The sequence below is a fragment of the Phocoena phocoena genome, chromosome 6 (genome assembly GCF_963924675.1).
Source record: "Phocoena phocoena chromosome 6, mPhoPho1.1, whole genome shotgun sequence".
NCBI lineage: Eukaryota > Metazoa > Chordata > Mammalia > Artiodactyla > Phocoenidae > Phocoena > Phocoena phocoena.
The window spans coordinates 97290146-97315746 of record NC_089224.1 but is presented as its reverse complement, the minus strand read 5'-3'; positions in this window follow the sequence as shown (position 1 = coordinate 97315746).

The window sequence follows — 25601 nt, the reverse complement described above, 5'->3', positions numbered from 1 at the left end:
CAGGAGCTGTCTGTACCATCTTTGAAATTTTTATGTAAATCTAAAACTATTCTTTAAAAAAGTAAGTTACCACTGTTCTTCTGAAATAGGACCTTGATGTGAAGTGCCTGAACACCTCCCCTCCCCAGCAAATCGATAAAAGGCTATGCAGGAAAAAAGTCAATTTCAAGGTTTAAGTAGGAAAATATATTTTAGAGTACAAATTCTGAAAAAAATTCTATTTCAGAAGATATTATGAGACACAAAAGAATATAAAAACTCTTTCTAAAGCACAGATCTTTACAAACCATGGATCTAAAATAATGTTATTCGTTTTCACTGTTTGGTAATAGTATTTTTTTTTGTAAACTGAGGATAGAGAATTGGGGGGATGGCAGAGAAATAAAACATATCCAAACCCAGATAACATATATGTCTGTACCTCAGCCTACGAAGGTCAAATATATTTTTATCCATATTTTGAATTCTCAGAATTTGGGGTTTGTATTCTTTAAGCCAAAACCTATCAACGCTAACCTTCTGGTGCTTGAAAGACAAAAATATGTCAATGTATATTTTTAAAAGAAAATATCAAATATCCTACAGAAAACTCACATTTTGTGAATTAAATCTAGGGATTCAGTTTTCCTTAAATTGCACCTGGGATTTAAAAAATCAAGGGAGAGTGTTTGGCCAAATACATTTGGGATTATATAGAATCTGAAATGAAACCAACCCCAAATTCTTCAAGATGTAGATACAGTTCTGAAACTAGTCTGAATTTCCTTATTTGCCTCTGGCATGAGAAGGTCTAAGAATCCTACAGTTCACCTGCTTGTCTGGGCAAGGAGCGGGGTTTCTATAAATCCAAAAGCATGGAAGAACGTTGGGAGGAGAAAAGACAAAGGATGGAGGGAGGAACTGTGAAGGAGAGGAGCAAAGAGGAGAGGAGAGAGACACGATAAAACTCTAATGCCTGGCTTGGCAATATGTTATTCAGGTATTTGATGAGTCCCTGATATGCCTCTAGGGTTCTGATAAAGGCTAGAGGCATGTTAAGCAGGGTGGCTATATAATCTATCTCTAAAGGAGGAGGCTTTTGAGAGTGAAAGAGAAAGCTACTCATAATTACACTATGACAAAGATGTAAACCAAAACCTTCTGGAGAAAAGCAAGACATATAGACCCTTCCCCAAAATGTGAAATAAAAGAGTGCCATTAAGTTTCAAAACACCACTTTGGGGCTTCCCTGGTGGCGCAGTGGTTGAGAGTCCGCCTGCAGATGCAGGGGACACGGGTTCGTGCCCCGGTCCGGGAAGATCCCACATGCCGCAGAGCGGCTGGGCCTGTGAGCCATGGCCGCTGAGCCTGCGCGTCCGGAGCCTGTGCTCCGCAACGGGAGAGGCCACAACAGTGAGAGGCCCGCGTACTGCAAAAAAAAAAAAAAAAACACCACTTTGTCGTACTCATCACAGCACTAGCCTAGTGGTTATCAGAAAACCTTTTTCTTTTCCCTTTGATGAAATGCTTTGGACAGCTCATCCACGTTCCTCACGTAAACTTTGATGGTCTGTGCCGTAATGTGTATGTCTCATATATGGTGCAGCATCTGGGCAAGCCACTTGCCTTGATGAGTTTCAGTTTCCTCTTCTATAAAATGGAACAATAAATTTCTCCTCAGGGTGGCTCTGAGGACCAGTAGTAGTGTCTGTAAAGTTTTCGGCATATTAGGAGGCATGTCATAATTGAGAGTTCCCAAGGTTTTTGACAAAGGTGCCACCAAAATCAGTCTGTTCTTTTCATTCATTGATTCATTCATTCCTTCACTTATCCATTCATTCAATGAATATTTACTGGATACATTCTGTGTTTCAGGGACTACGGTAGATAATGGTGATAAAATGGTGAGTGGCACCATCACAGTTCGCCTGCTGGAGCTCATGCTGTAGACTTGCAAGTTAGTCACTCACTTCACAGGGCTATGAAAGAAAATTAGAGAGCTATGGGACTTTGTGTCAGAGGAGCCTGCCTTAGGCTATGAGAGAACTCTTCCTGGAGTTAAAGAAGACTAAACTAAGATCTGGAAGATAAGAAGGACTTATCTGGGTGAAGTGGGTACAAGGAGAGAGGGATTTCCCTGTCTATAGAACCACTTGGACAAAAGCATGGTAGGAGAGCTTCGTGTCCTCCACCACATTCAATCCTCTGCCTCTCTGAACCAGTTAACTGGTTATCCAGCAAATCTACCTTAGTAAAAGAGGATTAAGCCACAAAACTGTAGAATTCTAAAAATGAGAAATTCTGTGTTTCAGAAAGGGTATTATACTAAATGGCTATTTAAGTTCCTTGTAATCTTGGAAGGAATTAAAAGACAAAAATGCAGTAGGTGAGAAAATTACATGATGGCCATGACGTTTTGAGGATTTCAGTCTAACAGTAAAGATGTTACTTCTGAGATGAAGGTAAGGGAGCGACTGCAGGTGGAGAGAATGACTTGGAAGCCACTGTGATACTGTGAGCATGAAAAGACAAAGGTTTCATCTAGTTCTATGACATTGGAAAGGAGAAGGGAACCACAATTAAAAATATCAAATATGGGGGGCTTCCCTGGTGGCGCAGCGGTTGAGAATCGCCTGCCAATGCAGGGGACACGGGTTCGAGTCCTGGTCTGGGAGGATCTCACATGCCACAGAGCAACTAGGCCCGTAAGCCACAACTACTGAGCCTGCACGTGCGGAGTCTGTGCTCCGCAACAAGAGAGGCCGCGACAGTGAGAGGCCCTCGCACCGCAATGAAGAGTGGCCCCTGCTCGCCACAACTAGAGAAAGCCCTCGCACAGAAACGAAGACCCAACACGGCCCAAAAAATTAATTAATTTTAAAAAATCAAATATGAAGACAATACCATGCTATATACTGTCTAATAACCTTGAGTAGTAACTCTTTATCCTCACTGTAAAATGGAGATATTACTTGTATTTTTTTAAACATTTAACGAGATAACAAAACATAATATGATTCAAAATAACCCCTGGCACATAGAAGTTACCTAAACATACTAGCAATTGCAATTTAATATTTTACACAGGACTTTACAGTTTTCAATATATTTACTCCATATAATGCAGCCCTTAATCGTCACTACCAAAACAGTATTAGGCCATTTTACAGGCGGGAAATATGAGACCCAGGTAATCAATAACTTACTTGTGCAGCCTTTAAATGTTATGACTAAGACCTATACGGTAGTCCCCCCTTATCCTCAGCAGCTTTATTTCAAGACCCCGAGTGGATGCCTGAAACCATGAATAGTATCCTGTATATACTGTTATTTCCTATACACAAAACAAAGTTTAATTTATGAATTAGGAACAGAAAGAAATTAACAACCAGAACTAATAAAGACATAGAACAATTATAACGATATACTATGATAAAAGTTGCGTGAAGGTGGTCTCTCTCTCTCTCTCTCTCAAAATGTCTTACTGTGTTATATTGGTACTGACCCTGATGATTGATGATGATGATGATGATGATGATGGTGGTGGTGGTGGTGGTGGTGGTGGTGGTGGTGGTGGTGATGGTGGTGGTGATGATGATGTGAGATGCCACATAATGTAAGAGTTCACCTGTCCTTTCATGTCTCAGGCTCTGGTGCCTCTTTTGCAGTTTTATGAATGAAGGTTCTGATTTCATCACAGCTGAAGACTTGGTTTGGATGGTATGCTCTCTCCTTAATTAACTTCAACATGGTGGCAGCAGCTTCTTCCTAGACACACATAGCTTCCCCAGTAATTTTTTAGGTTTCCAGTCTCAACCTATTTCTGAATCTACGTAACCATCCTTAAACGTTTGGTGCCACTTGTTTCAGGCAAAACATGTTGCTGTCAATTGGGACTTGTTTTCCGTTTATGTTTTCCATCCACAAAATTGCACTCCTTTCCCACCTTAACTAAGCACTTATCATGCATTGCGGCCATAACTTTTGTAGTTTGAGGTATGACAGCCAAACTAGCACAAATTTAGTTTTCCTTCTTCACACTTTCATTGATAGAAGATTCATTCTTACTGTAGGTCTTAGCAACCTCAGCATACGATTTTTTTTCTTTCCTTATTAAGTCGAGAATTTTAATCTTTTCACTTAATGAAAGCACTTTACAACCTGTCTTTGGCATATTCAAATTGCCAGCATCATTACTCACGTGCTTCAGGGCCATTATTAAATGAAGTAAGTGTTACTTGAGCACAAGCACTGTGATACCTCACAGTTGATCTGATAACCTAGATGGCTACTAAGTGACTAATGGACAGGATACTCTAGATAAAGGGATACTCTGGATGGAGCAGGATGGCCCGATATTTCACCACACTACTCAGAATGGTGCAAAATTTAAAACTTATGAATTGTTTATTTCTGGAATTTTTCATGTAATGTTGTCAAATCACGGTTGATCATGGGTAAATGAAACCTCAGAAAGCAAAACCTCAGATAAGGGAGGACTACTGCAATTCCAAATCTTTTTTCCACTATGCCATTCTGCCTCCCCCAGATCAGAGAGGTGGGAGCTGAGACTTCTCAAGAATGCCACCATATTATTACATGTTCTCTGGGAACTACACTGAGTAGTTTTACCATTGAATGTATATCGAATTTAATTAATCTCAAATAATCTGCATTACAGTCAAATTTGATTCACATTCAATTCAAGGTTAGTTGAATTCTTGGATGAGCAACCTAGGAATACGATACAAAGGGCTGACCACTATCCAGATTTAGAACATTTCAATCACTCCAAAAATATCCCTTGTGTCTCTCTCTGTAGGCTTAACTTTTCTGGACATTTCATATAAATTGAACATACAATAGGTGGTCTTTTATGTCCAGCTGTTTTCACATAGCATAATTTTTTTTTTTTTATAGTTTGACACTTTATGAAGTTAAATATACAACTGCCATATGACCCTCCAGTTCCACTCCTGGGCATTTACCCTAGAGAAATAGAAATTTTAAGTTCACACAGAAACCTGTTACGTGAATAGTTACGGCAGCGCTATGCAGTGAACGGATAAACAAACTGCTGTGCATTCACACAGTGAAATACTACTCAGCAATAAAAGGAATGAACTTCATACAGGCATCAGCTTGGATGAATCTCCAAGGCATTATGCCAAGTGAAAACAAGCCCGTCTCAAACGTTAAACACTGTGGGACTCCTTTGCTGGTGGCACTCTCACTAAGACAAAACTCTGCTGACAGATCAGTGGTGGCCGGGCTAGAGGAGGGGGTGTGACTGTGAAGGGAGAGCCCGAGGGAGATATTCTGGGGTGATGAAGCTCTTGCCTATCCTGACTGGGATGGTGATTACACAGATCTATCTCTGTGTATCAACGTCATTGAACTGTACATTCATAAAGGTCAATTTTACTGCATGTTAGATTGAAAATGCAATGAAAACAACGATGTCATCACACACTCACTAGAATGGCTAAAATTTTAAAACCTGCTTGGAGTCAGGTATTTGGATAACGTCCTTCAATTTAGGTTTGTGTAATGTTTTTCTCATACTCAGACTGAGATTACAGGTTTGGGGGAAGAACGTCCAGAGGTGAAGTGCACATTTCATCACATCTTATCAGGGAGTACATCAGGTCAACACGATCTGTCACTAGTAATGTTAACCTTGATCACCTGGCCAAGGGACTGTTGGCTTTTCCTGGGGAGGGCTCGGAACCTCTACCCCAGCTGGCTGGCAGGGAACAGAAGAGGTCCCCAGGGGGCTTCCCTGGTGGCGCAGTGGTTAAGAATCCGCCTGCCAATACAGGGGACACGGGTTCGAGCCCTGGCCTGGGAAGATCCCACATGCCGTGGAGCAACTAAGCCCATGCACCACAACTACTGAGCCTGAACTCTAGAGCCCGCAAGCCACAACTACTGAGCCCACGTGCCACAACTACTGAAGCCTGCGCGCCTAGAGCCCATGCTCCGCAACAAGAGAAGCCACGGCAACAAGAAGCCCGCGCACCGCAATGAAGAGTAGCCCCGGCTCACCGCAACTAGAGAAAGCCCATGCACAGCAACGAAGACCCAATGCAGCCAAAAGTAAATAAATAAAATAAATAATTTTATAAAAAAAGTAATGCTATTATGAATGTTCACATGCAAGTCTGTGTGACAGATGTTTATATTTCTTTTGGGTATTTGAGCCAGAGTAGAATTGCTGGGTTGTCAGAGCAGAATTGCTGGGTCACACAGTAAGCTTATGTATAACTTAAGAAACTGCCATACTGGTTTACAAAGTGACTGCACCACTCGACACTACTAGCAATATAGGGAGATTTCCATTTTTCCACAGCCTCACTGACACCTATTATTGTCTGTCTTTTTGATTATAGACATTGTAGTGGATGTATAGTGGTATCTCATTACGATTTCCATTTGTGTTTCCCTAATGACTAACGATGTTAAGCATATTTTCCTGTGCTTATTGGCCACTTGTTTATTTTATTTGATAAAATGTCTATTCAAATATTTTGCCCATTTTAATTGGATTGTTTGTCATCTTATTATTGAGTTCCATAAGTTCTTTATATATTCTGGAAAAAAAGTCCTTTACCAGATATCAGATTGCAAATATTTTCCCCAAGTCCATAACTTGCATTTTCATAATCTTTTCTTGCTGTAAAAATATTAATTTTTATAAAGTCTAATTTATTAATTTTGTTTTATGGATCATGCTTTTGATGTCATATCTATGAACTTTTTACTCAATCCAAGGTCATGAAAATTTCTTCCTAGGTTTTCTTCTAGAACTTTTATAGTTTTAGCTCTTATATTTGTCTATCTATTTCAAGTTGTTTCTTGTGTGTGATATAAGAAAAGAGTTGAAATTTGTCATTTAGTGGTTAGAGTTATACGTTTTTTTCCCTCTTTTCTTGAGTCAGCTTAGTTTGTGTTAGTCCTTTCAAGAATACAATTACATCATTTCTTTGTTTTCATTTTCCTTATGTTTTGCTTTTATTTTCTTTCTTCTACACTTTTTCTAATTTTTTAAATTCACTGCTGTCTCATTTATCGTTTTCAGTTTTACTGAGGTATAATTAACAAAAACTGTATATATTTAAGGTGTACAACTTGATGTTGTGATAGATGTATATACATCGTGAAATAATCACCACAATCATGCTAATTAACATATCATCACCATACCTAATTACCACTCTTTCCTTTCCTTCCTTCCTTCCCTCCCTCCCTCCTTTCTTTCTTTCTTTTTTGTGGGAACAATTAATAACCACCCTCTAAGCAAATACAACATTGTATTGTTAACCATAGTTATCATGGTATACATTAGATCCACAGAACTTATTTATAACTGAAAGTTTATATCTTCTGACCAACATCTTTCTCCCAACCCCTAGTCCCTGGGCAACCACCATTCTATTCTCTGCTTCTATTTTGACCATTTTAAATTCCATGTATAAGTGAGATCATGCAGTGTTTGTCTTTCTGTACCTGGCTCATTTCACTCTGCATGATGTCCTCCAGGGTCTTCCATGTTGTCATAAATGGCAGGAGCTCCTTCTATTGCATTTATTTATAATCTTCTTTTCTTAATGATGACTATAAAATTTCCCCTCATCACTGCTTTAGCCATATCACACAAGATTGAATAATGCATGTTACCATTGTGGTTTAGTTCTCAGTGTCCTGGTTTCCGTTATGCTTTCTTAACTGATAATTTAATTAATTTTAGTTTCCTAAATGTATAAGAAGGACTTTGATTACCTTTTTGTTACTGATTTCTATTTTGCTTGCAGTGTGGTCACATAATATGGTTTTTTGATATCAGGTCTTTGGACTTGCTTAGAACTCTTGTGTGCACTAGTTTATGAAACATTCTTTAAGGACATTTCATATGCTTATTTATTCCTTTGATTTTCTTTGCTTGCCAGTTTGAGAGAAGTAAATTAAAATCTCCCACTATAATTATGAATGTATCATACTGTCATTATTATGTTAATTATTACTTTATATATTTTAAAGTTCTGATGTTAAGGACATACATGTTCAAGAGTCTTATTCTGGGGGATTATCACTTTATTATTAACTAATGCACTTTTTAATCCCTAAAAAGCCTTTTTGCCTTAAAGCTCTGTGTAAAACTAATTTCCTTATTCCAGCTTTCTTTTGGCTCTATGTGCTTGTGTATCTCATTCTATCTTTTTATTACTGACATTTCTCTATTTTTTGTATTTTACTTGAATTTCTTATATACAACATGTAGCTGTCATTTTTAAAAATCCAATCTGAGAATTTCTGTCCTTAATCGGGTAAGATAAATATTGTCACGTAAATGGTGATTACTGACTTTCTGAGTTCACGTCTGTTATTCTACTGTGCGTTCTGTATGCAATATGTGTTTCCTTTGTTTTTCTTTTCTTGCTTCCTGCCTTCATTTGGGTTGATGAAATTTTGTTTATTCTCTTATTTCCTCTAATAGTTTTGAAGGTACGTGTGTGAAGGTACATATACACTGTATGTATGCGTAAACACTATCTATATGGCATTTCTATTTTTTGGCATTTACTTTTAAAATTTTAAATGCATATATAACAACAGTCTAAGGTTTACCAATGTCTTTAAACTCCCACTGAACGATTCAAAGAGCCTAGAATATTTCATCTTGTTCATATTATTACCCCAATCTTTCATGTTATTGTTTTGGAATAGTTTGTTTTCACCTTATTTCTAATTACCTCAATTAAGTTAATATTGTTTCTGTTTCTTTTTATTTAGGTTTACTTACATATCAAGTAACTTCTTTATTCATTATTATTTTTTGCCATCTCTAATTCCTTCTCTATACAACTTGCAACTTTCTGAAATACAACCTTTAGCAACACTTTTTTGTGATGATTTGTAAGTCTTCAGTCTGCTGAAAATATATTCAATTTATTATCGATCTTGAATAACTTTGCAGTCTTATAGAATCATTGGCTTAAAATTACTATCCTTTGGCATGTCAAGTATATTATTTCATTCTAGTCTCTACTGTTGCTGCTAAGTCTACTGAACATCTAGTTTCCGTTTTCGAGATTATTTTTTTCCTTTGTTTGCTTTGTAAGACTTTTACTGTGTCTATGGTTTTTAAGTGTATGTTTATTTCAGCTTTTCCTCTTTAGGACTCACTGTATTTAACTTACATCTTATACCTCTCTCTGATTCTGAAAAATTTAGAGCTATTATCTCTTTAATTTTCACTTTTTTTCTTGCCATGGATTATCTGTCTTCTTTTTCTGGGATTTCTATTCATTCATTCATCCTCTCAGCAAATATTTCTAGAGTACCTTCAATGTGCCACATATTATTTTAGGCTGTTAATAATATATTCCTAATATAAAATACTGAAACTTCTAATTTTCTGATCAATAACTCTTAACCTCTTTTTTCTTTACTTACATCTGCTTATATCTCTGTGCTTCCATCTAGGTAACTTGACCTTTTTTATCTTCCAGGTCTTTACTTCTTTCACTATGACTAATCTGTTTAACCCAGACATTGACTTTTTTTTAAATTTAAGATTATATAAATTTTTTGTTTTACAATATCTATTTTTTAATTCTAATTATTCATTTTTGATAAGTTCTTGTTCTATTTTAATTTGCTTCCTTCTATGTTCTCTTTAATCATTTAAAATGTGTTTATTTGATAGCCTCTTTCTTATGTTCTGTAATTTCAGTGTCTTGAGGTATTAATTTTATGCTTTGTTGTTTCTGTTGATCTCCCATGTGGTAGATCATTTCCTCAAGTAATTTGTATTTTTGGATTATGTGTTTATTTTTCGTGGTGGTCTTTCCCCCACACTCTATCCCCTCTGTCAATGAGAGACACATGTCCTCTGGGTCCTGGAAGTGTCTTCACAGTGTGGTTTCTTTTATTTGTTTCTGCCAAAACCATGGGGTTTATGGTCTTAGAGTGTTTTTTGCATTATTTCCCTCCTTGTGATCCCTACTCCATGTGAATAACGTTTATTCTGACCCAAAATCCACGCATGGCACATGCTAGATTTTTCAATTTCTCAATGTAGATGCATTTTTTCCCTCCATATGCACAGGCAGAAGATGAGTTCTCTTGCTACTTTATTGGACTTGTAGGAAGATTTTTGTCCCCTTATTACATGGATTCTACATACTTTCAGAGCCCTGGCTTTATTTACAGCACATAAAGTTCCCAGTTTCCTGTAGTCATAACTCCATACTTCCCTGTTTCTACAGAGAGTTCAATTCCTATCTTGTCTGTTACCTTTTTAAGCCACCATTGCATTAACTTGAAAGCATATGCATTTGGCTTAGATCTAGCTCTTAATTCTTATCCTTCAGAATTTACTTCTTTTGATCTTAGTTATTGATTAGCATATTACTGCTGTTGTTATAATTAATGCAGTATCTCTATGTGTTCAGAGTAACTGTGGGTCTCTGAAGGCTCAGCCCATGATATTGCAAGAGGTGGGAAGTCAGGCCAGAAGGGAAAAAAAAACCGCAAAAACCCACTAAGATTTTAGCACTCTCATCACAGAGCCAGGTCTCCTGGCTCTTGGCTTAGTGTTGGTAATTCTACCATAGAATGAATGAATATCCACATGCCTTACTTACTTTATACTTCCTTCCCTGACAATTTACATTTACTGATGCTTTACATTTCTGCCTTTGTCACCACATTCCTTCCAATTATTTTTTTCAAATGAATGTTTCTTAAACCTATGCTTTATAAAATTGCAGTGCATAATATTTCATCTTTAAAGCAGTGGTCACAGCTCTGCAGGGTGCTGTGTAATAATGTAATAGTCAGTAATATATACAGTACCATAAGAAATCCCCCAGCTCAGTTCCGGGATGGCATTTGAAAATCTAGGAGAATAAATTTCCAGAAGGCATAGACTACTTGATATGTAATCTTACAAAAAGAGAACTACATTGTCCAATGTAGTAGCCATTATTTGAACATTTAAAGGTACTAAGACTGAGGAACTCATTTTAAAATGGTAATTAATTTTAATTAATTTAAAGTTAACAATGGATGTTCAATTCAATTATTGAAAATGTTCAATAATGTTTCAAAGACAAAGTATTTTGAAAAGAATGCAAAATGTCTGCCATACTATTTTAGATATAGTGAGTTAATAATATGTGTTATTAAAATAATTTTGTTTACTCATTACTTATTTCGCTTGTTTCTTTTTGCTTTTTTTTAATGTGGATACTAGAAAATGTAAAATGATATATGTAGTATGCATTATATTTCTAATGGACAGAGTTGATGTAGAACATAGGCCACTTAGAGTTATTTTTATCTATCTATCTAAGTATCATCTATCTATCTATCCAACTATCTATCAATCCATCTATTTCCTTGAGCACTCAAAGTTTAATACCAGGACTTGTAAAATCCTTGAAGAAATCATACAATTTTTAATTGATTTTATATTCCCAGTGTCTAACAATTATAACTGTTCATAATTGTCATCTTTTGAGCAGTTGCTATATTTTAGCCACTTTGCTTTACTATTTTCCTTAATTCTATGTATTCAAGTAGCATCGAACCTTTAAGATAGCCCACTGATACAGGAAGCTTTAGTATATCTCAATTTTACATACAAGAAAATTAAGGCACATATGGAAAAAAGAACGCTTCGGTCATCATTTTTCTAGTCAGTGATAGAGCTCAGGTCTCCAACCCTGAATGATAATTTTCACCCAGGTGACAGATGCTCTTTAACACAGGTGTGGTCATCTGGGCTCTGCATGGGCATTTATGGGATGGGAGTTTATAATAACACACAGGGGCAGAAGTGAGAACAAGGAACAATGGGTCATCTGGACAAGTGTTTTCAATCAGTAAGTGCCAATTGGGCTTCCCTGGTGGCGCAGTGGTTGAGAGTTCGCCTGCCGATGCAGGGGACACGTGTTCGTGCCTCGGTCCCACATGCCGCAGAGCGGCTGGGCCCGTGAGCCATGGCCGCTGAGCCTGCGCGTCCGGAGCCTGTGCTCCGCAACGGGAGAGGCCACAACAGTGAGAGGCCCACATACCACAAAAAAAAAAAAAAAAAAAAAAAAAAAGTGCCAATAAGTTAAACACTCAATATTGTTTTCTTTTTTTTTTTTTTTTTTTTTTTAAACATCTTTATTGAGGTATAATTGCTTTACAATGGTGTGTTAGTTTCTGCTTTATAACAAAGTGAATCAGTTATACATATACATATGTTCCCATATGTCTTCCCTCTTGCGTCTCCTTTCCTCCCACTCTCCCCATCCCACCCTTCCAGGCTGTTCCAAAGCACCGAGCTAATATCCCTGTGCCTTGCGGCTGCTTCCCCCCAGCTATCTACCTTACTACGTTTGTTAGTGTGTATATGTCCATGACTCTCTCTCGCCCTGTCAAAACTCACCCTTCCCCCTCCCCATATCCTTAAGTCCGTTCTCCAGTAGGTCTGCGTCTTTATTCCTATCTTACCCCTAGGTTCTTCATGACATTTTTTTCCCTTAAATTCCATATATATGTGTTAGCATACGGTATTTGTCTTTTTCTTTCTGACTTACTTCACTCTGTATGACAGATTCTAGGTCTATCCATCTCATTACAAATAGCTCAATTTCATTTCTTTTTAAGGCTGAGTAATATTCCATTGTGTATATGTGCCACATCTTCTTTATCCATTCATCCGATGATGGGCACTTAGGTTGTTTCCATGTCCTGGCTATTGTAAATAGAGCTGCAATGAACATTTTGGTACATGACTCTCTTTGAATTTTGGTTTTCTCAGGGTATATGCCAAGTAGTGGGATTGCTGGGTCATATGGTAATTCTATTTGTAGTTTTTTAAGGAACCTCCATACTGTTCTCCACAGTGGCTGAACCAATTCACATTCCCACCAGCAGTGCAAGAGTGTCCCCTTTTCTCCACACCCTCTCCAGCATTTATTGTTTCTTGATTTTTTGATGATGGCCATTCTGACTGGTGTGAGATGATATCTCATTGTAGTTTTGATTTGCATTTCTCTAATGATTAATGATGTTGAGCATTCTTTCATGTGTTTGTTGGCATTCTGTATATCTTCTTTGGAGAAATGTCTATTTAGGTCTTCTGCCCATTTTTGGATGGGGTTGTTTGTTTTTTTGTTATTGAGCTGCATGAGCTGCTTGTAAATTTTGGAGATTAATCCTTTGTCAGTTGCTTCATTTGCAAATGTTTTCTCCCATTCTGAGGGTTGTCTTTTGGTCTTGGTTATCGTTTCCTTTGCTGTGCAAAAGCTTTGAAGTTTCATTAGGTCCCATTTGTTTATTTTTGTTTTTATTTCCATTACTCTAGGAGGTGGGTCAGAAAGGATCTTGCTGTGATTTATGTCATAGAGTGTTCTTCCTATGTTTTCTTCTAAGAGTTTGATAGTTTCTGGCCTTACATTTAGGTCTTTAATCCATTTTGAGCTTATTTTTGTGTATGGTGTTAGGGAGTGATCTAATCTCATACTTTTACATGTACCTGTCCAGTTTTCCCAGCACCATTTATTGAAGAGGCTGTCCTTTCTCCACTGTACATTCCTGCCTCCTTTATTGTTTTCTTTTTACTTTGAATCTTACATTTAGTGTTTGTGGCAACCTAGCTTGTGTCTAGAGAAGATGCTGGTCTTTCTAATAGATTGCTGCATCTTGGGGTTTGCTGTGATCAAGGAAAACAAAACAAAACAAAACAGCGACTTCCCTGGTGGTCCAGTGGTAAAGAATCCGCCTTCCAATGCTGGGGACGTGGGTTCAATCCCTGGTCGGGGAACTAAGATCCCACATGCTGCAGGGCAACTAAGCCCTTGCGCCACAACTACTGAGCCCGTGCACCTTAACAAGGGAGCCCACGTGCTGCAAACTACATAGCCCATGAGCTCTGGAGCCCACGTGCCACAACTAGAGAGAGAAAACCTGCACACCACAACGGAAGATCCCACATGCCTCAACAAAAGATCCCACATGCCGCAACTAAGACCCGACACGGCCCCCAGAAAAGAAGTTAATATGTTCCTGATACATAATACATGCTAAAACTCTATGCTAAGTGCTGAGCATGCGTTATTTCATCTCATCTTGACCTAAGACTTGTGGTATTATTATTATCAGCTCCCTTTTATACAAAAGAATATCGAAGCCCAGAGAAGTTCAGAAACATATTGAAGACTGTATTATTCCAGGTAGAAGCAGGGTATTAATCTAGTTTCATCCCCTTCCAGAACAAAAATTTTTCTGCTCTCTGATATAGTGAAGATGTACCAGATGCTCTCAAAATTCTGGGTGCAATGCGTCTGAAACTTGTTTAACAGAGCGTAGCCCAATGTTGATTTAATAAATTGCATCTCCTAGAGGGGGATGCTGCTGATAAGTTGAGGTTCACCCTGTATTAATTTCCTACTAATGCTGTTATAAATTATTACAAACTTGGTAGCTTAAAACAACACACATTTATTCTTTTACAGTTCTAGGATTCAGAAGTCTGAAATCAGTTTCACTGGGTCAAAACCAAGGTGCCAGCATGGTTTTGCCACCTTGGGAAGTTCTCTGGGGAGAATCCATTTCCTTGGTTACTCCAACCTGTAAAACTGCATTTCTGGGTTCATGACCCATTCCTCCAGCTTCAAAGCCAGCAGCATAGCATCTTTACGTCTCTATTTCATCATCACATCACTTTCTCCTCTTCTGTCTCTGAGGTCAAATCTCCTTCTGCCTCCTTCTCATAGAACCATTGTGATTACATTTAGAGCATACCTGGCTAACGTGGGATACTCTCTCTATCTCAAGATCCTGAACCACATGGATCAAATCCCTGTTACCATATGAAGTAACGTTCGTAGGTTTTGGGGGTTAGGACATGGACATCTGGGGGAGCTGTTATCTAGCCTACTACATACACCTAAAAATAGTACCTATCTGTGCAAACCCATGATTTCCAAAATAGTCTAAAAGTGAGCATAGAAGGATCTTTTAGACAAGGCTGGATTCTAAGTCGCTGTGTAGAAGTCAATCTATTACATGTCCAAAATATTGCTAAACATCTATGTAAAGTGAAGTTTCACAGGAGAACCAGAGATGTTGACAGCATTAAATCTGAATCTTATTGTTTCCTGTCAACTCTTAAAATATATATCCAAAGATGTTTCCATTTTGGCTGTCTTCATCATAAAATGTAAAAGTGTGCTACATCAGAGTGCATATGACATAAACCAATTAAAAAGAGAATGGATGAGACTAAAACCAATTAAAAAGTGTATGGATGATTTCATGTGACTATTTCATCTGCCTGGATATAGTCAGTGTAACTTTTGCTCTGGTGAGCAGCTTTTTAAGAAAAAAAATACTATGAACCTATATAATGTGAAATTTCTTTAGTAGAGGAGCTTCTGTACTTGTAATAGTAAACTTGTAGTAAGACACTTACTGAAAAGATGTAGACTGATTATAACAGATCTTGTCGGGCAAATAAGACATTATGCTCATTCAATCTTGCTTAAACCATCTTGCTTCCATATAGAACTTTTACATGTTTCATGGTACAGTTATGCTATACCCAAATGATCCTCATAAATATCTTTGGTATAGGTAGAACAAATATTATCCCAGTTTTGGAGAAAAAAAAAAAAGGCTACTGAGAGACAGAAAAATTCAGGTTAGTTTTCACCCAAGGTTTCTAGGCTAGTTACACCCAGAGTGAGAACAGAACACAGATCTTGCAGTTCCTAGTGCCTAGTTCTGTATGTGCTCTTTTAAACTTTCCTCCTACTTAAGCCATACTGATGTAACTTAATTTACCACATTTATCATTTTATCAAATTTTTATCAGAAAATTTATCATTTTCTCTAGTGTAATTTAAACATTCTGCTTACTTGTCTTAAAGGAATGGGAAGTTCTATTATTAGGGAGAAACAGAGACTCACAGAATTCAATGAATTCAACACAGATATTCACTTGGTCTTTTAATCAGTATCTTTATATATTCAGGGGATTCAACTCTTTTAAGTCTTGGCTCAAATATAACCTTCTCAGGAAATCTTATTCAATTTCTTTTCCATCAAACTTATAGTACTATACGCTATGTAGTTTTTGTGTGTGTGCATAAATAGGTTATATATGTATATATACATATACAGATATGTATAATTTATCTGTTGTCTGTGCCCCTATGCTAGAATGCAATCTCCATGAAGGCAGTGGTTTTTGTATCTTTAGTTTAATAATTTATTCCAGTGTCTAGAATTGAACTTGATCCATAATAGGTACTCAGTAAAAATTTGTTTAAAAAATGAATTAACAAATTCAATTTCTTCTACAGATTCAATGCAATCCCTATCAAATTACCAATGGCATTTTTCACCAAACTGGAACAAAAAATCTTAAAATTTGTATGGAGACACAAAAGACCCCAAAAAGCCAAAACGATCTTGAGAAAAAAAACTGGACCTAGAGCAATCAGGCACCCAGACTTCAGGCTACACTACAAAGCTACAGTCATCAAAACAGTATGGTACTGTCACAAAAACAGAAATATAGATTACTGCAACAGGACAGAACACCCAGAAATATAGCCACTCACCTATGGTCAATTAATCTATGACAAAGGAGGCAAGACTATACAATGGAGAAGACAGTCACTTCAGTAGTGGTGCTGGGAAAACTGGACAGCTACATGTAAAAAAAAGGAAATTAGAATATTCTTTTACATACACAAAAATAAGCTCAAAATGGATTAAAGACCTAAAATTAAGACCAGATACTATAAAACTCTTAGAGCAAAGCATAGGCAGGACACTCTTTGACATAAATCGCAGCAATATCTTATTCAATCCACCTCTTACAGTAATGGAAACTTTTAAAAAATAAACAAATGGGTGGGACCTAATTAAACTCAAAAGCTTTTGCACAGCAAAGGAAACCATAAACAAAATGATAAAACAACTGACAGAATGGGAGAAAATATTTGCAAACAATGTGACCAACAAGGGATTAATCGCCAAAACTTACAAACAGCTCATGCAGCTCAATATCAAAAAAAACCCAAAAATCCCAATCAAAAAATGGGCAGAAGCCTAAATAGACATTTCTCCAAAGAAGACATACAGATGGCCAAGAGGCATGTGAAAAGATGCTCAACATCGCTAATTATTAGAGAAATGCAGAAATGCAAATCAAAACTATAATGAGATATCACCTCACAGCAGTCCCAACAGCCATAATCAAAAAGTCAACAAGTAATAAATGCTGGAGAGGGTGTGGAGAAAAGAGAACCTTTCTACACTGTTGGTGGGAATGTAAATTGGTGCAGCCACTATGGAAAACAGTATGGAGGTTCCTTAAGAAACTAAAAATAGAGCTACCATATGATCCAGCAATCCTACTGCTAGGCATATATCCAGAGAAAAACATGGTTTGAAAAAAAAAAATCTACAGACAGTTAATGTGGATGAGAACTGCTGATTGTTGAATAAAGTTATAGAACTACAAAAAACAAACAACAAAAAAAAAAGATACATGCACCCCAATGTTCACTGCAGCGCTGTTTACAATAGCCAAGATGTGGAAGCAACCTAAATGTCCATCAACAGACGAATGGATAAAGAAAATGTGGTACGTATCTACAATGGAACATTACTCAGCCATTAAAAAGAATGAAATAATGCCATTCCATGTTGCAGCAACATGGAACATGGATGGAGCTGGAGATTATCATACTAAGTGAAGTAAATCAGACAGAGAAACACAAACATCATATGATATCACTTATATGTGGAATCTAAAAAAAATGATACAAATGAACTTATTTACAAAACAGAAACAGACTCTGATTTAGAGAATGAACTTATGGTTATCAGAGGGAAAGGTGGGGAGGGAAGGACAGATCGGGAGTCTGGGATTGATATGTACACACTGCTATATTTAAAATAGATAAACAACAAGGACCTACTGTATAGCACAGGGAATTCTGCTCAATACTCTCTAAAAACCTAAATGGCAAAAGAATCTGAAAAGTAGAAATATGTACATGTATAACTGAATCACTTTGCTGTACACCTGAAACTAACCCAACATTGTTAATCAACTACACTCCAATATAAAATAAAAACTTTTTTAAATAAAATAAATTCAAATTCTTATCCAAATAAACGAGTGTGCCTTTGATAGAAATAAGTTATGTAAATTATCTCTTAAATTTTAGAGTATTTTACCCTTAAGTAACAATTTTCATATAATTTATTCCCAATGTACACATAAGAAAACTTTTGCTCATAGAAATGAAATGATGACTTCAGCCTGGTCACTCGGTCACTCAACAGTTTGGATATTATGTATAATATTTATGATATATAATACATACGATATAGATATGGATATAATATATACAATAATACATTTAGATATGAATATAAATGGCCCCTCCTTCTCCAACTGTCCTTGATGAATGATTAAAAAAAATTCACAGTTGTAGAAGGATCTTTTACCTCCTCTACATACAGGGCAGGATTCATTCTTTTACTGAAATTTAAGAGATAAAAGGTAATAGTAGTCTAGGGGGCTAGTTTGGATAGTATAAAATGGGTAATTCCGTTAATATTTACCATGGAATAACAGGAATTTACAAACTGTCTTTGGATCCTTCTCACCTCCATCACCCCAGCTATGCTTCACTGTTTAGATTCTTTTGGGATAATTATTTGAAATAGAACAGAGATAATTCAGCCAATCCTCATCTTGACCCCACTCATACAGTTGAACTGAGACTCAACATCAGACACTAATTCTTATCTTCTCAGGAAGGACACAGTGAAATGCTCCATTTGCCAACAATGTCCACATTGATTAATCTCCACTCATGCTGTGGTTAGGTCTGGAGAAAAACATACAGCCATATTTGCATAATTGTTTGTAAACTCATCCTACTCCTCAGTGGGTGCATATTTACACCAAGGCTTCATTCAGCTGAGATTAATACTCTCCAGACTGACAGCAAAAGAACTGCAATTACCTATGTAATTGTGCTCTTCAAGGGGCGACAAAAAGACCCAGCTCCTTCATTTGACTACATTTCAAGTAAAGGCCACTTTTGTGGAATCTTGTGGCTGATGAAGAGAAATGACAATTATTGAATTCCCAAGGATTCAATAAACTCATTTACATCCTTCAATAACCGAGCAAAAAAGCAAAGCAGGTATTATGTGTCTTATTGTACTACCGAGGACATTGCAGCTCAGAGAGGTCAAATAATTTGTCAACCTCACACAGCTACTATGTGTTGAACCAAGACTTGAGTGCAGATCAAACTCCAAAATATTTATACTACATCTCAATGCCAATCTGTTATTTTCTTTTTTCCCCCCTAAATCCATGTATGCTTTTAAAGAAGGGAAGAGGGTCTGAAGGAATTAACATATGCAGTCTCTGCCTAAGAGTAAATATCCAGTAAACATAGCACTGAAAAGTTTTTAAAGAACTTCAGATTTTGGGAGTACATATATTTATTAAGCATTCATGGTGCTTCTATGTATTTCCTACAATACACAGCAGGCAGCAAACTGTCATCTCTCAATGCTGTTGGGAGTACTTGGGTTCCTCGGGATTAGAATACAAATAAACTAAACAAATACAAAGCACCAAAAAGGTGTTTTTATTTTATCCCAGATATACTATGCAAGGGAGAAGTTAAGTGACTGGAACTCAGCTATTGGTGTTCATGTTAATGTTCTAGAAATCTGCTAAGAATATTCTTCCTTTTGAGAGAATTCTGTGCTCAGATCATACTAAAGCCTGTAAATGAGAGAGAGAAATCTGTAAAGTTCTCATTCTCAAATCAAGCCTGGGAAATGGCTTTACCCAGTGAGCGGAAGCCGGTGAATATGATCATGTTGGAATCAGAGATGAAGAGAGGAAGATGTCTGAAGCCATACTCCTTTTATTACACACATGGATTCCTCTGACTGGATCATGGAGTTATTGAATTCAACCATGAGAAGGAGTGATGAAAACCCAGACCACAGGAAAACTGTTATTGAATAGCTACTCTCTGTACCACCAATACCACCGGCATCACCTGTAAACCACATCAACACCCTTCACTGCAACATTCACATCAAAAACCACGTAAACACAAGAAAGTAAGGCACATAAATGAGGTGAGTGAAAACTGCTGTAAAGAATATATAATAAGGTGATGTGGTAGTAATTTGGGGTAAGGTAAATGTTACTTTAGTTAGGCTGGTCTTGGGCAAAGCTCTCTCAATAGGTGATACCTGGACTTGAATGATTATATGGGGCTATCCAGGAAATTTTCTGGGAGAATTTTCTAATAGGGGGCTTGGCATGTACAAACTCCCTGAGTTTGGTATAAGCATAATGTATACGAGGAAACAGAAATAAGGCCATTGTAACAAAGGGAGAGGATGAGAGTAGGTGAGTACTGAGACGGGTCATGGGAGACCTGGTAAGTCAAGGTGATGACTCATGTTTTATTCCAACTCCATTGGTCTTTGTTGGAGGGATTTAAACACAGAAGATAGGACATGATTTACACTTTTTAAAAAGGTTTTCTGCTGAACAGAAACTGCAGTAAATTATTGCAAGGGGGTAAGGGAAGTCCCCATGACCAAGAGGAAAAAAAAAATTCATTTAGGAGACTTGATTTATCCTGGTGAGAGGGGTGGTCAAGGCAGTAGGGCTGGCTAAGGAGTGAAGGATTCACAGTACTTCAGTCCAAGTAGAACATGTCAAATGAGCCTTAGGACGCTATTACCTTTCTTTACATGCTATGAAACATCTGTGCCATGACATATTTGTGCCTTGAATTCAGCAATGAACCTACATGGGACTGTAACATGCACACACAAAAAACAGGAGAGTGATATATTGAGAGAGTGAGATATAAAGAGAAAATTTTAGCCACTTCTTTCTGTCTTGAAAGAGCTTTAGAAGGTGTCAGTGGGGGGTCTTAGAGAAACACAGAAAGCTCAAAAGCAACCAAGATGGAAGCACTGGGAGAAAGGAAAAATAAAAAATGAACAGCAAGGAGGTTGGGAAGAGGAATAGAAGAAAGAAAGAACCAAAATGTATGTGATAGGGGACATGATAGATACCTAGAGCAACAGATTTAGGAATTCCTATCTAATCTTAAAATAATGTACCTCAAAGGAACCCTGGATGTCAGAGTTTGGAACACAACTCCACGAACTACCATTTTCCATGTATTTTTAATATAAAACACATTGTGTTAAGTGTTTTCTATGCCAGATGGGGAAACTGAGACTTTGAGAGGAAATTCAGCATGCCCAAAACCCCACAGCCATTAATTTTCTAGTACAAGATTCCAATCCAGATCTGTTCAATCCCAAACCACTTTTCTCACTATGAATTAGATTTGCCTATTTTTGAACTATACATGAAAGGCATCGCATAGCATGAAATCTTTTGTGCCTGGCACATTTCCATGGCTTTGCTCATTCCTTTTCACTGCTATATAATATTCTATTTTATAAGTATAACACGTTTTAGGGTTGATGGACACTTGGGATACTCCCAGTTTTATTATTACAAGTCATACTGATATGAACATCGCTGTGCGTATCTTTTGGTGCACATGTTCACTTGTGTCTGTTGGTACACACTTAGCAGTACAATTGCTGAATCATAGGGTATACGTATAATCAGCTGTAGGAGATACTGCCAAAGGATGTTCCAAAGGGATGTACAAAATCCCTTCATTTTTACAGATGGCACAAGTGAGGTCCTTTGAGAGGAAGGACTTAGCAAACAAGAGTGAGCTGGGCCCCGGCTGCCAGCCTTCCAAAACTTAGTTCTGTTTCCAGCACAATGGCTCACTCCCCTCCCCTGTTCTGAACCATTCCAATAAAAACTTACTCATTCATGTCTATCATTGGTCTTCTGCCTAAATGTTTTCCTTCCTCTTCTCTAAAAATTCAGGATAAAATTCTCTAAGTAATTAATTTAAAAACAACAAAACAAAACGAAAACAGTATAGCCATTTGTGGAAAGGCTCGCTAATGGAAAACCCAGACAGTTATTGCCATAGGTCTTCAATGTACCTTTGAGTCGGCTGGGATTCCTTAGCAAGTTTTGGTATAAAGATGACTCATTGGCTTTTGACCACACTTGTCAATAATTATCATTGTATTAAAGAAGGAGTAGTGTCATGTCCCCCAAATCCTATTTCCCCGCCACTCTCTTTTTTCTGGACACCATGATTTCTGTATTCACCTCAATGTGAGAGAAGCAGCCAATTCCACTCATTACCATAGCAAGCCAAAACTTTTATCTCAGCACATTACAGTATAATAAACATATACAGTTCAAAGCCCTACAAAAAGAGACAAAACACAGTGGATAGTTTCGTTTCCCAGTGTTTTACTGATTACAGAGAAAACAATTCAATGTACAAGATCCTAAGTGTGGGTTTGCATGTGCTTTCATTTTAGAAACTGCTCTAAGTGTTATTAACTATTAAAAATCCATAAAAATCTCATTGATTTTTATGGACAAGTAGGTAGAAACAAGTTTTATGGGATCCCCATCCCTGCTCAAATGTCTGACATTTTAATTTTCGTTCTACTGAAAAGTCTACGTACTATTCTATTACAATCAAATGAAATACTATTACTATTATAAATAGTAATAAATAAATATTATACTATTACAATCAAATGAAATCCTTGTCCAGTTGTTCCCTCTCTCTCTGAATCTCTTGATGTTCCCTTTGATCAGTAATGTCCCTTTTACATCCAAGATCCTCTAGAAGAGTGATTGTTACTTGGGAAAGTGGGTCTAACACCACATTTATTTAGTTGTTTCAGTCTTCCGTTCAACAAATAACTGTTGAGCACTTTCTATGTGCCAAACCTCTAGATACATCGTTATACTAGATTCACATTTGTATGTGCGTGTAAGTTTGCTTTGAAGGAGAACATTGCCTAATGGAGGTCCACCTTTCTTTGTGATAGCACAGTGAGTAGCTTTGGAAATGTTCCCCACATGTGTTCGCTGTTTAGAAGACTGTATTAAGAAAATATTTTAGGCAACTTTCCAAGTCAGTGAGAACAAGGGCCAGACTCAGTGATGAGCATTATCTGCTAAGAGAAGTGAGTGGATGGAAGTATGTATTTGCAGCACTGTGTAACTGAATTCTCGCAAAGAAGGATTCAAAAGATCACAGCAGATGAAGAGAGAAAAGCCATGTGTGGGTAGTTTAGCAACCAGGGATCAGACTGCATGTGTCCAAGAATCCAGAAAAATCCTCAGCATGTGAAGATATTGGGTGGGTCTTGGAGGGATTTGGGACATGCTCACCATCACTGTCATTCCACTCCCATCCTATAACTCTCAAGGAAGAGCTATCAGCAAACACTTTACTGAGTACAGCACACTGCAAAGCGGAACTGTGTCAGATTAAAGAAAAAGAGATGTGGATGTCTGCCTGTGAGACCTTGGGGAAGTCACACCTCCCCTCCCTGAAACCAGTTTTGCTAAAAGAGGGATTGGAACTTGAGGAGCTCTAAAGATTCTGGAAGAAAGCTGCCTGCTTCTTTAATACAGTCTGCTAAATAATTGGAATGACGGCTTGAGACACACCTTGAGAGGAAGCAAACTTTCCTCTTTCCAAGAGATGATCTGTAGAAGTTCTCGTGGGCCCCTTTTGGGGGGAGTGGTAGGCCCTGCTCAGCAGATGGACCCAGATTGCAGTCAGGGGTTGGTGAGTCATTTGCAACACACTTTAGTCATTCAGGTGCATTTGCATTGGACTCCACAGCTGGGAACGGGCCCCAGACTCAGAGTTTGTTTATTTCCATGGACGATGGATGTCCCAGAGCTTGTTGTGAAATAAGAAATTTATAAATTGTTATGTTCTACTGCTGACAGCCTTCTCCCTTCTCTTGATGATCAGCAGCCTTTCAGACAGTCCCTTGTTCCATTCTAGAGGAAGAAAATTTGTTGGACTGAACACTGACCAGGTTGTCCTGTCCTAAACTGGAAGCTTAATATCAACTATCTCGTTTTACCTTCAAAACAGCCCTGTTAGAAAGACATAATTATCCTCATCTTAGAGATGTAAGAATAGAGGCCGAGAAAGTGTAACAGGCTTGGAAAAGTTCCACAGTGAGGAAGTGTGGAACTAAGATTCAAATCCAGAACTGTCTTTGCCAAACCAACGTTCTTTATCCTAGATTATATAGCTTTTGCCCTGGAAAAGATCACACATTCACACGTTATTTCATGTTGGTTCATTCTGGTTCTCATAATTACCTTCTGAAATTTAGAGGCAATACGAACTTACATCTGAAGGCTGGAGAAATTGCAATGAAAGTTAATATTCGCATTTCCTTTTCATTCTGTTTCTTTCTGTGGAGAGAAACCACTACTATTTATGTGTGTAACTTAGGGTCAAAAATACAGTAGGGCTTCAAAAATGTTTGTGGAACCGAACTAAATTAAATTTGCATCCCATAAGACGATTATTTTAGAGTTTCTGTTGGTGTCCATTATTAGGGTAATTTGATTTATGGTAATATACAGAAGCAAGGACATGCTTAGGCGATAATTAAAGGAATGTAGAAATAAAAGAAATACAAAGTAGTCATATCACAGTAACATAAAATTTTTAAAAAATCAGCAATCTCACAGTCCCCATTTTTTACAGGAAATAATTACTGAACTCTTGAGCTACTATGTGAAAATTACGTTCAACAGAAGACTTGCTCTCCAGGATACTGAGGTTCATGACGTCCAGAATCCTTATCGGCGCTAAGAAATGACAACTTGTTCAAGCAACTACCTGCACTTACCCCAAGATAGCTAGATCTATGTATATACCGACCTGTCCACCTATCATCCATCTACCTACTGTGGAAGGTGTTGACAATATTTTTCAGTCAAGGTATCTACAATGTTTTTTAGCAGTCCCATGAATGGAAACAAAGAAAGAAAGAAAAGGACAGTTTGAGGACAGGCAGTACTAGAACAAGATTATATGTATTTGGAAACATGGAGTGTAACTTTGTGACAGAAAACTGCTACTGATGAGGCCCCTGAAGGGAAACAGATGTCTTCATGTCTCTGGCTCACATGACCTCAGAAGAAGTGAGCTCTGAGGCAAAGCATCAGCAATATTTGCATTCTGAAAAAATGCCAGCTCAGAGCAGTCTTAACATCAAGTACTGTTTGTCTACCATACTTTTTTTAAAAAATTATTTTAGCTATTCTAGGTCTTTTGCTTTTTCATTTGAATTTCAGAAAGTTTGTTAATTTCTACAAAAATCCACATTAGTGTTTTGTATATTACATTGAATCTATAGGTCAAGTTTGGAAGAATTAACGTCCTAACGATATTGAGCTAAAACAAACTGAGGGACACCCTCTGCATACGTTTAGAGAACTCTGTCTATGCAGCTAATTCTCTGTTACTTTATATTGTAAACTCTAGCCACCTTGGTCTTCTGGGATTCTGAGCTCCATCTCAACTCAGAGAGTCTCTGGCTCAGACTGTGTTCCATTTTCTTGCTGCTACGTCTGGAAACTCTCTCAAGGCAGCAAGCTG